Here is a 10,056-nt window from a genome sequence, read left to right as displayed (position 1 = left end):
CACACCTACCTCTTATTAAAAACACTGCACTGGGGGGGCTGGCAGAGACTGGACCTGGGGGAAATCATTAGCCCACTAATTTGAAATCAATTTAAAGTGCATTTGCTTAATGGTATAAGCATAGTGAATTATCTACAAATTGTTAATTTAGTTGAATGTCACACCAGATTTTCATTTTATAAATTGCATTTTGGGGTTGGTAAATGCATGTGTCCTTTCTCTCCCCTCTACCCGTGCTTCCTCTTTTTTTCTAAAACAAAGCTTCATAATCCATCTCCTGGGATTCAACCCGTAACAGGAGGGTTGAACACAATTCAAGCCATAATAGGAGGCCTTGTGTGCTCCCACTCATTCTCCAGGAACCATGACACTGCCTTGTGAACAAGCCTGGTGAGTGACATATGGCCCCATGACCCCTATTCCTCCAGCCTGACAGTGAGCCAAGCCCCCAAAGCAAAACCACTCAGCTAACCTACAGCTGACTGCAGACACAGGAGGGAGCCTCTAGTATCGGAAGAACCACCCAGATGAGCCCAGCTTAACTTAATTAGTTTACGGAATCATGAGCTAAAGAAATGGCTGCTGTGTTAAGCCACTAGTTTTTGAAGTGGTCTGTTAGGGAGCAATAGGTAACTGGTATATTGAAACTCAGAGAGCTCATGTGGCTTTCACAAGGTTGCACAGCTATGGGTGAAACCTAGGCAGCCTGATGATCTGATTACATCACGGGGAAAGGACGTGTCCCAAGATCCCCCTGGGCAAGGGCCCCAGAGTTCCTGAGTGGGACCTCTGGAATTCAGTGATCCAGGAGATGAGGTGGGAGGAGTCTTGCCTCAGCTTCGCTATTTGCTGTGGGATCTTGGGAGAAATCACTTCACCTTGCTGAGCCTCCATTTTCTCCTCTGTGAGATGGGGTGGTGATAGGCCTGCTTGGCAAAGTTAGGAGAAACCGGTGAGATGGCGGCTTGTGAATTGCATAGTACTGTACACATTTTAGGCCATCTCTCTTTTTATTGTAATAATGTCATTGATGCTCTCTGTCCCTTTTGACGCTACCTGCACCATTGAGGTGCTCAGGATCATTGCTCGGTGTGGAGGCAGCTGCCTGCAGTAGAAACTGACCTTGGAATCAACCAGCCTGGGTTAGAATCCCACCACTGGGTGAAGATGGGTTACTCACTGTCTTCTTTGAAAAGTGGGGATACAATCCTCCTTTCAGGGAGGGTGGTAGGGATGAAGTGATTTCAAGGCACGTGGAAGGGACTCGGTTGCATGACAACTTCCCTCCACCCCTCCCTCTCTCGCTCACCCTGCAGAATTCTGCCTGTTCTCACCAAGGCAAGGCAGATCTGCCCTGAAGGCTCTCTGGGAGGCAGAGTGGAGTGACTCTGGGGACAGCCTGGTCAGAAACCCTTCTCCTCTCCGCACACAAGCCGACAAGTGCAAGCAGGGTCTCTGTCAGGTAGGCTTGTGCTGAGCAAAGGCTCCACTGATCTGCTGAGAAACCACATCCTTCGCCTCAAGTCCGTTTGACAAGAGGTGGGGGAGGAGGTGAAGGAAAGGAGGGATGCAGGGTTGCTAGAGAGTAAAAGGTACCTGTTAATTTATTCCCCTGTAGTGAAGCAAAGCAAGGGCATCGCTCTGCCCCAGTTCTGATGAGATAGTTCCCATTTTACAGGCAAGCAGATGGAGGCTTGAAGGGGCAGGAAATTCTTTCAGTCAACAAATATTTACAGTGAATATACTCTATGCCAGGAGCTGGGGATTTTCAGTCTTTTGCCTTCATGGAGTATGCCCTTGTGGGGAGAGAGAGACAAGTAGAAATCAGGGCAGAAGCAATCCAAAGGGCTGTGGGGTCATATCCCAGGACCACCAACCCAGACTTGGAAGCACTGATGAGGGCTTCCTGGCGGAAGCTGAGTCTGAAGGGTAGGGAGGAGCTATGAAGGTGCAGTAGGGGAAGAGTGTTCCAGGCAGGGAGGACTGTCTGTGTAGAGGCTGGAGTAAGCCACAGCACCACATGCATCAGGACTGAAGGAAGTTTGGTTCGGTTGAGGTCTGAGGAGCAAAGTGGAGGCAGTGGTGTGAGATACAAATGGGAAAATTGTCCATGAGATCTTAAAAGAATTTGAAGGACCTTCAACTTTATTGTGGAAGTCATGGCCTATGCTTCAGTCAGCTACTGTTGCAACAATGTTGCAAAACAAATCTCCCCAAACTCAATGGCTTAAAATAACAATCACCAGTGTCAGTTGAGAGTCAGGTGATCTCTGCTAGGACTGGCTCTGTTCTACTCCAGACTATAGTTGGGTCAGGTCTATTCCACATACCTCTCTGCCTCCTGAAACAAGTGGGCTCCCTGGGGCATGTCTTTCCCTTGGAGAAGCAGAAGCTCAGAGGGCGAGTTCCCTTGGACAGACATATTTCAAGCCTTTGCTTGTTTCACTCCTGCCAGCATCCCAATAGACAATTCAAAGTCATATGGCTAGACCCAGCATTAATGGAATAAGAAAACACTTTCCACCCATATTTGGAGAAAAACTAATTGGGGAGCAAATAGTTCCTGTTTGCTGAAGTGCTTTGCAACTCTAAGCACATAAATGCTACCCTGAGTTGGGAGAAATCTGTTTTATAACAATGCCGATGGTAGTGATGATGGTTGAGCAGGTATCGCTATGGCCAAGCCCTTGGCATTATATTACCTCATTCAAAAATGCAACAACCATGCACCATGGATTATTCTATTTAATGGATGAGCAAACAGGTTAAGATGGAGCAAATGACTTGCTCAAATTCACACAGTTAATGAAGGCAGAATGAGGACACAAGCCCTAATTTCTAGGATTCCACACTGGCACGGCCACAGGGCCCAGCCCCAGCCCTTTCCTATCACCCTGTGCTGCCCCTTCCAAGCATTCCCTCTGCCTGCTCAACTCCAAGGGGGAGAGGGAGAGGCAACAGGCAGTGCCACACTCCCAATCACTACAAAGGCTCTGATTAAACTCTTTGACTCCAAAGCAGGTGATTGCCCCATGTTTCTGCTTAGAGAAGGAGGCAGGGAGGCTGCTGCTGGCTGCACCAGCTCCGGCAGTGCCTGGGTTCAGACAACCTCAGCTGATGTTTGTTGATGCCTTTTCTGGGTGGGGGGGTGCACCCCTCTCCTTCTTTCTCACTGCCGTCTGTGCATCACTCCACCCTCCTCCAGTCCACCCTCTGTCCTGCAGCCAGAGTGAGCTCTCCAAGGAGCAAATGAAAGCCACATCTCTCCTCTGCTTAAAAAAAAAAATCATCCAGGTACTATATTCCTGCAGTCAAAAAATCCAAGAATGTGAAAAGATTTATAAAAAAGTCTTCCTTCAGTTGTTGTCTGCCATCTGCCTCGTAGCACCCCCCCCCCATACTGCCAGGTAACCAGTGTTTTAGCTTTTAGTATTCTTCCTTCAGGGGTTCTTTATGCATACACAAGCAAAAATCAGTATATATATCCTCTCACCTACCCCCCCTTTCTTAAACACATAAACTAGCACATTTTACACACTATTTTGCAATATTGCCCTGTTTGATATAGGTGGGCAATGTTTCACATGCTGGCACTTAGCTTCCTCCTTCTTTCTTTGCAGCTACAGAGTATCCTACTGTTGGAAGGGACTAATTTATTTCATTGGTCCCTGTGTTGATGGACATTTAGGAGCCCCCAGTCCTTTGCTATACCAGACAAGGCTTCAGTGATTAATATCTACACTTGACCAGTGTAAGTTTATCTTCAGGATAAATTCTCAGAAGTGGGTTTGCTGAATCAAAAGGATCATGCGGTTGTGAATTTGTTATTGCCAAGTTACCCTCCTTGATGGTTGGTTACACTCCTACCAGCAACGCATAAGAGAACCTGTTTCCCCATAGCCTTGCCCACAGAGGGTGTTGTCGAATGTATAGATTTTTACCAATTGGATAAACCTAAAATGGTTAAAAAAAACCCTGCTGCTTTAAAAAACCCCATTATATTCCCATTCCCTTGGGATAGAGTCCGGCTTTCTTGGGGAGTCCTGGGGATGGGCACAGCCTTTTCCTTTCTCAAGGGCTTATTGTCATCCAGGAAGGTAGATGTGGACACAACTCATGACAGCATGGAGCTTGGTGTCCCATCAAGGAGCCATGAGAGAGAAGAGGAAGCCTTCATGGAGAAGGTAGCATCCGAGCTGAGCCTTGAGGGACAGGTCAGAGTTTGACAGGTGTTAATGGGGAAAAGAGAGGGGGACATATACACATAGTCCAGAATGGAGATGGGGAATGTCTGGGGCAGGTGAGCAGTCTAGGATGGCTGGAGGACCTCAAAGGAGATGAGCCTGAAGGGAGGGTTGAGGCCAGGTCAGGATGGGCCTTGAATGTCATGTGTTAAGAGTTGGGGCTTAAACCTGTAAATGATAGAAACGCTAGAAGCCTTTGGGGGAGACTGTTTAGTTAGGACTCTTGATTTAAAGTGAAAAAGAACCTTACTCAAAGTGGCTTAAGGAAAAGGGGATTTATTGGCTTAAAAAAGAAATCTAGGCGCATTTAGCTTCAGGCATGGCTGGATCCAGTAGCTTAAGTGATGTTATCAGAAATTTGACTTTTACCCTTTGGTCTGCTTTCCTCTGTTTTGGCCTCACTCCTACGCAGGCTCCAGGCTTTCCTCCCACAACCTAGAAATATTAGTCAAAAGAGAGTCTATCTTTGCCATAATTCCCACAAGTCCCCAGGAAGACATTCATTGGACTGGCTTGGGTCATTCCATCCCTCAACCCATCACAATGGCCAGAAGATGGAATGCACTGATTGGCCAGCCCTGGGTTACCTGCCATGTACACCTGGTTGGGAGGTAATGTAAGGGGGTAACCCGGGACTGTGTATGGGGGAGGGTGGCCTCAGCTGCATCTGCACCACAGGTCTGGGATGCGGGCAGATCCTCAAAAAAAAAAAAAAAAAAAATCAATCAAGGCGCAGCAACCAGAAAAGGGAAGAACAGGTTTGCATGAGAGACAGATTAAATGTGGGGAAACTAAGGAGGAGACAGTCAAGGCTGAAAAGAGGATGGGGGAACTGGAAGAGGCTCCCTTGGAGCCCCACTGTTGGAGGTGTGGTGTGGGGGGCCTAAGCGCTTCTTTGTGGCTGGGAGGTGCACTCTGCCATCCTGGTCTCAGGATGCAGACCTCGTCTCTAAGGCAAATCCAGGTAGCCTTGGAGGGCAGGGCTGGGCAAAGACATCAGGCCCTGTGCCAGTCTGAACCCCCCAGGGACAGTGCTGTGTGGACCCACAGCCCCTGCAGGGTGGGCTCCTATTGTACATCCGTTCAGAGTGGCCAGCATTTCACAGGACTCTGCTGGGCCTTGAATGCCAAACGCAATGGTACTTAGCCTGCTGGAGCAGGTGTGGCCACCACCCCAACTCCTCTAGAGGCCCCAAGAGACAAAGGAGACTGTGTTCTTCCAGAGCAACTTTCTCCATCGGAGCCGAGGCTGGCCTGAGAGCCCTGGGCACAGGGCCACTCCATGTGCTTTGCTTGGCTCTCTTGAGTCACCTGGTGGGTTACGTGTGTCACTCTGAGCCAGATGTTCTCTCCTGGGCCAGCGTGTTGCCCGTTTCCGTGTCTGCTGCACCAAGAAGGCTCTGGCCTTATCCCCTCTAGGATCCAATGATTCTCTTCTTTTATGCCTTCACGTCAGCTTGCAGTAGGCTGTCCTTTGGCTCAGAAGGCCTGTGGCTGGCGGGATCAGCTCCCCAGAGGCAAGGCAAGTGGTCATCATTCTTCTCCAGGGACCCCTCTGCCAGCCCCAGCCTCATGGCTTTGTGCCCTTATGCCTCACTCTTCTCCCTCACTGCCCTCTGGTTTGGGGTTATATGTTCGAGGAGCTCTTTCATGAAAGTTCTTTTCCCCACCTCACCGGTGAGGTCCATGAGGTCAGGGTCTGGGTCTGTGTTTGTGTTCCCTTGTATCACTGAGGCCTGGAACGGTGCCTGGCACATAGTAGGTGCTCAGTAAGTAAGTTGTTGAACCCCCATGAACGCACAGTTCCAGTGGGCATTCTTCTGCTTATGAGATGTGAACAATGATGAGAACAAGACTCTCAGGGGACGGCCACCCATGGCGGGCACAGGGGGCAGCTTGACTTCAAGAGACTCAAACCCTGCCAGCATAGCAGTGGATCAGAGCTTTGGATGTCATTTTGTCCCCTGCCCCATTTCCCAGATTAAATCAGTGTTCAGTGGTTTGTTCACCCGGGCAGGGCTGGAGCTGAGACTCGGATACTGGACTCTCAACTCCAGATCGGGTGCTCCTTTCTCTAGGAGTAGCACGCAGGTGAGGGGACAGCAACTGAGGGAAGCTGGTCAGCTGGCCCTGCAGTCAAATGTGGTGCATCCTGAGAGGCTGTGGGGGACAGAGAGCATGTACTCAGGAGCCAAGAGCCCTGGGGGGGAAGCCCGGCTCTGTCTCTCACAAGCTGTGTAAGCTCAGGCCAGTTACTTCATGTCTCTGAGCTTTAATTTCCCTTAGCAGTGAAACAAACACGAAAACATTCCCTTCTAAGGAATGCTGTGAGGATTCCCCAGAATGCGTGGATAGGACCCAGGACACAGTAGGTGCTCCAAAAAAGCTGGCTCTCATTAATAATATCTCCTGGCCTCCAAGAGAAGGAGGGAGAGAAGCAGGGGCTCAGGGAACGTTGGCAGGTGACAGGGGTCTCTCCCCTGGGCTCCCCTTGTGCCCTGTGGCCCTTCTTGGCCTACTGAAGGCCTGCACCTCCTCGCAGACCCCAGGCTAACTGCTGTGCCCGAGCTACCGGGCTAATGAAGGCCATCTCATTAACGCTCGGCAAAAGCTCATTAAGACCGCGAGCTGTGCATCAGTAACAAAGGAAGGTCAAGGTTCTTTTCATGGGAGTTTGTGCCTCTGGGACTCTGTGTGCCGATATTCACAAACAAGAGAAAGGGGGATTTATTTGTAGGCAAGTAGACAGCCAAGCTATGTGGCCCCAGATAGTCACCCACATCCTTCCCCCAGCCTTGCCCCTGCCCCTGGGAGGGAGAGCATTACTGGCCAGGAGCTGGGCAGATGCAGGGCCTGAGGGACCAGGACAGGTCAGTTTTGATGAGGAAATAAAGATGCAAAGTTGAGAATGCCACCTGCAGAGGGTGAGGGTGGCAGGGCGGCAGGGAGGGGCAGGAGAAGCAGCCTGGTGCTGCCCGAAACTGCCTTCCCCTCTCTGGACCCCAGGAGCTCATCTGTAAGGTGGGAACCCAGCTCACCGGAAAGCTGTGAGGGACACCAGAGTTGTACATGGGCGGGCCCGCCCTAGTCACCTGGGGGGAGGTGACAGTGACACCAAGGCCTGGCTGCCTGCTCAACACCTCCCAATACTCCGAAAAAGGCAGAGACCAAGGGGAAGGAAGAGGAGCAGTTTCTTAAAAGGAAATGGGCTGAGGGTTTCTTTACAAATGGGCATTATTTGGCTTGTATGCAAATGACATGCAAACGACTCAGCCTCCACATTAAAACTAGGTTATTGGAGAGGTTATTGGACGGGGCAGTCATTTCTCTGAGCGTCTTCCAGGGTGTCTTATCACCTTGCCAGCTGCCTCCCTCACCCCCTCCCATCTGAACTCCTCCCAGGAGCTTGCCCAATCCTCCCACAGCGTCAATCACTGGCCCCCCAAAGAAGGGCTGCCGGAGCCCTGGGTTCTCCGGCCTGAACCCCTGAGCAGCCCCTGCAGGGCTGTGTGGTCCCAGCCACGACCTGCCCCTGAGCCTCAGTGCTCTTTGCTGGGCCTCTGAGGGCTCGGGTTTCACAGAAGGCTGACGAGAAAGTACTTAAGGGTGAAGTATTGTACACATTCAAGGGTTTCCATCCCAGATTTTCTAAGAACAGGCCTCTTGATTTGACCACCAACCTTGAATGTCCCCATCTGTCAGGCTTTGTTACAATTCTCCCAGAGGTTATATACCTTTAAAGGTTGAGTTCGCACCCTAGGGCAGACTGGCTGGGGGGTGGGGGTGTTACCAGCTGTGTGACCTAGGCAAGTCAATCTCTTAGAGTCTTGGCTTCCCCATCTGTAAAATGGGTATCATAGCACGCACTCCGTAAGGCTAACGAATGAGCTGATGCGTGTTGAGCCCTGCCTGTTGTGGGTTGAAACGTGTCCCCCCAGAGATACACTGAAGTCCTAACCCTAACCTAATCTATGAATGTGAGCTTACTTGGGAGATAGGATTTTGCAGATGATCAATTGGAGCCATTAAAGATAGACCCTGATCTGATACCATTGGTGTTCTTGTATCGGGAAGAGGACGTGAACATCACAGACAGAAGACGGCCATGTGAAGGTGGAGGCAGAGATGGGAGTGACGTGTCTACAAGCCCAGGAACACTGAAGACTGCCTGCAGCCAGCAGAAACCAGGAGAAAGGCCTGGAACAGATTCTCCCTTGGAACCTCCAGAAGGAACCACCCTGCCAACACCTTGAGTTTGGACTTCCAGCCTCCAGAACTGAGAGAATAAACTTCTTGTTTAAGCACAGTCCCCCACCCCCACCCCTGGTGGCATTTTCTTGCAGCCCCAGCAGACATACAAATCCTGAGAACATCTGGCACAGTAACTAGAACCATGACTTACTTGGGGTCTGGCTTCACCATAGATGGCGGGTCCAAAGGTCTGCTCCTCCCCATACAAATACTGAGTCCCCACTTGGTCCCAGGCAAGCACGAGGTGGGGACACGCCGTTGCACCTCTGCCTTGCAGACCTAGCCCCCCAGTCAATATTTACAGATGACCAGGTGAGCTAACCTGGAGGTCACCCAGGACATCTTTCCCACCAGTCCGTGGCCAGCTTCCTAATGCCTGGGGGCGGGGCAATGTCTGCCCCAAGGAAGGACAGGACCTGGCACACCACAGGTGCTCGAAAATGCCCTAACTGGGCCGCCTGGGTGGCTCAGTAGGTTAAGCGTCTGCCTTTGGCTCAGGTCATGATCCCGGAGTCCTGGGATCGAGCCCCGAGTCGGGCTCCCTGCTCAGTGGGGAGTCTGCATCTTCCTCTGCCCCTCCCCCCACTCATCTCTCTCTCTCTCTCTCTCTCAAATAAATAAAATCTTAAAAAAAAGTGCCCCAGCTGATGAAACAGATGAGCCCCTTAGAAGAAGGGGCATGTACTGAGCCCCACTCCCACAGTGCCACCTGAGGCCCCCACCCTCAACCCTGGCACGCAGAGCACTCTGGGACCTTGGTCCCTGGGAATCTGGCACCCTCCACCCACCTCCATCTCCTTCCAGGCCCCGGCCCACCTGTCGTGCCCGGTTCAGGCCAAGCGGCCTGAGAGCACTTAGTTACTACAGTTTGAAGAACGCGGTGGAGCCAGTGATGCTTACAATGCTCGTGTTAACGGCGGTCTGCACTGTCATTGGCCAGGAACCATCTGCTGTGAGCTGGCAGCAGGCTCAGCCAGCCCCCCACCGGGGACTGCCTCCCCCAATTCCACTCCCCAGAGTCGAATGGGGCAGATGGGGGCTTGGATCAGTGAGGAAGGCTGTGTTGGGGCCCCACAGCCCCCTGGGGAGGAGGAGCCCCTTGAGGCTAGGGCCAGGGGTAGGACATGCAGAACCCCAGGCCAGGGTCTTGTGCTCTCCGGCCAGGACCAAAAGGCCTGGGAGGGACCACAGGACCACCCAGCATGGGCCGCCATAAAGCTGGGGGAAGGGGAGGTGGGGGGAGGGGGTGCAAGGCCCCTGCCCTTGAACCCACTGTGCTCTTCCTGCAAATTCCCCGAGGGAGGCACGGGGCTCAGGAGGCAGCTGGGCTCTGCCACCAACCCAGCTACATGTCAATCCATTGGCCTCCTGGTGCCTCAGTTTTCACATCTGTAGAATGGGGGCCCTGTAACCCCCCACCATGGGAAAGCTGTCGTCAGCACTGAGGCAGTACGAGAGGGACACCCTTGTGGTGAGCCGGCATGGAGGGGGGCTGGGCTCTTCCACTGTCAGGGGGTGCCTGACGCAGCTGCTGGCAGCCCAACAGAATGGGGTGACGGCC

Source organism: Ursus maritimus, unplaced genomic scaffold (assembly GCF_017311325.1).
Source record: "Ursus maritimus isolate PB19 unplaced genomic scaffold, ASM1731132v1 scaffold_32, whole genome shotgun sequence".
NCBI classification, from domain to species: Eukaryota; Metazoa; Chordata; class Mammalia; order Carnivora; family Ursidae; genus Ursus; species Ursus maritimus.
The sequence above is the reverse complement of the archived record's forward strand: the minus strand, read 5'-3'. Positions refer to the sequence as shown.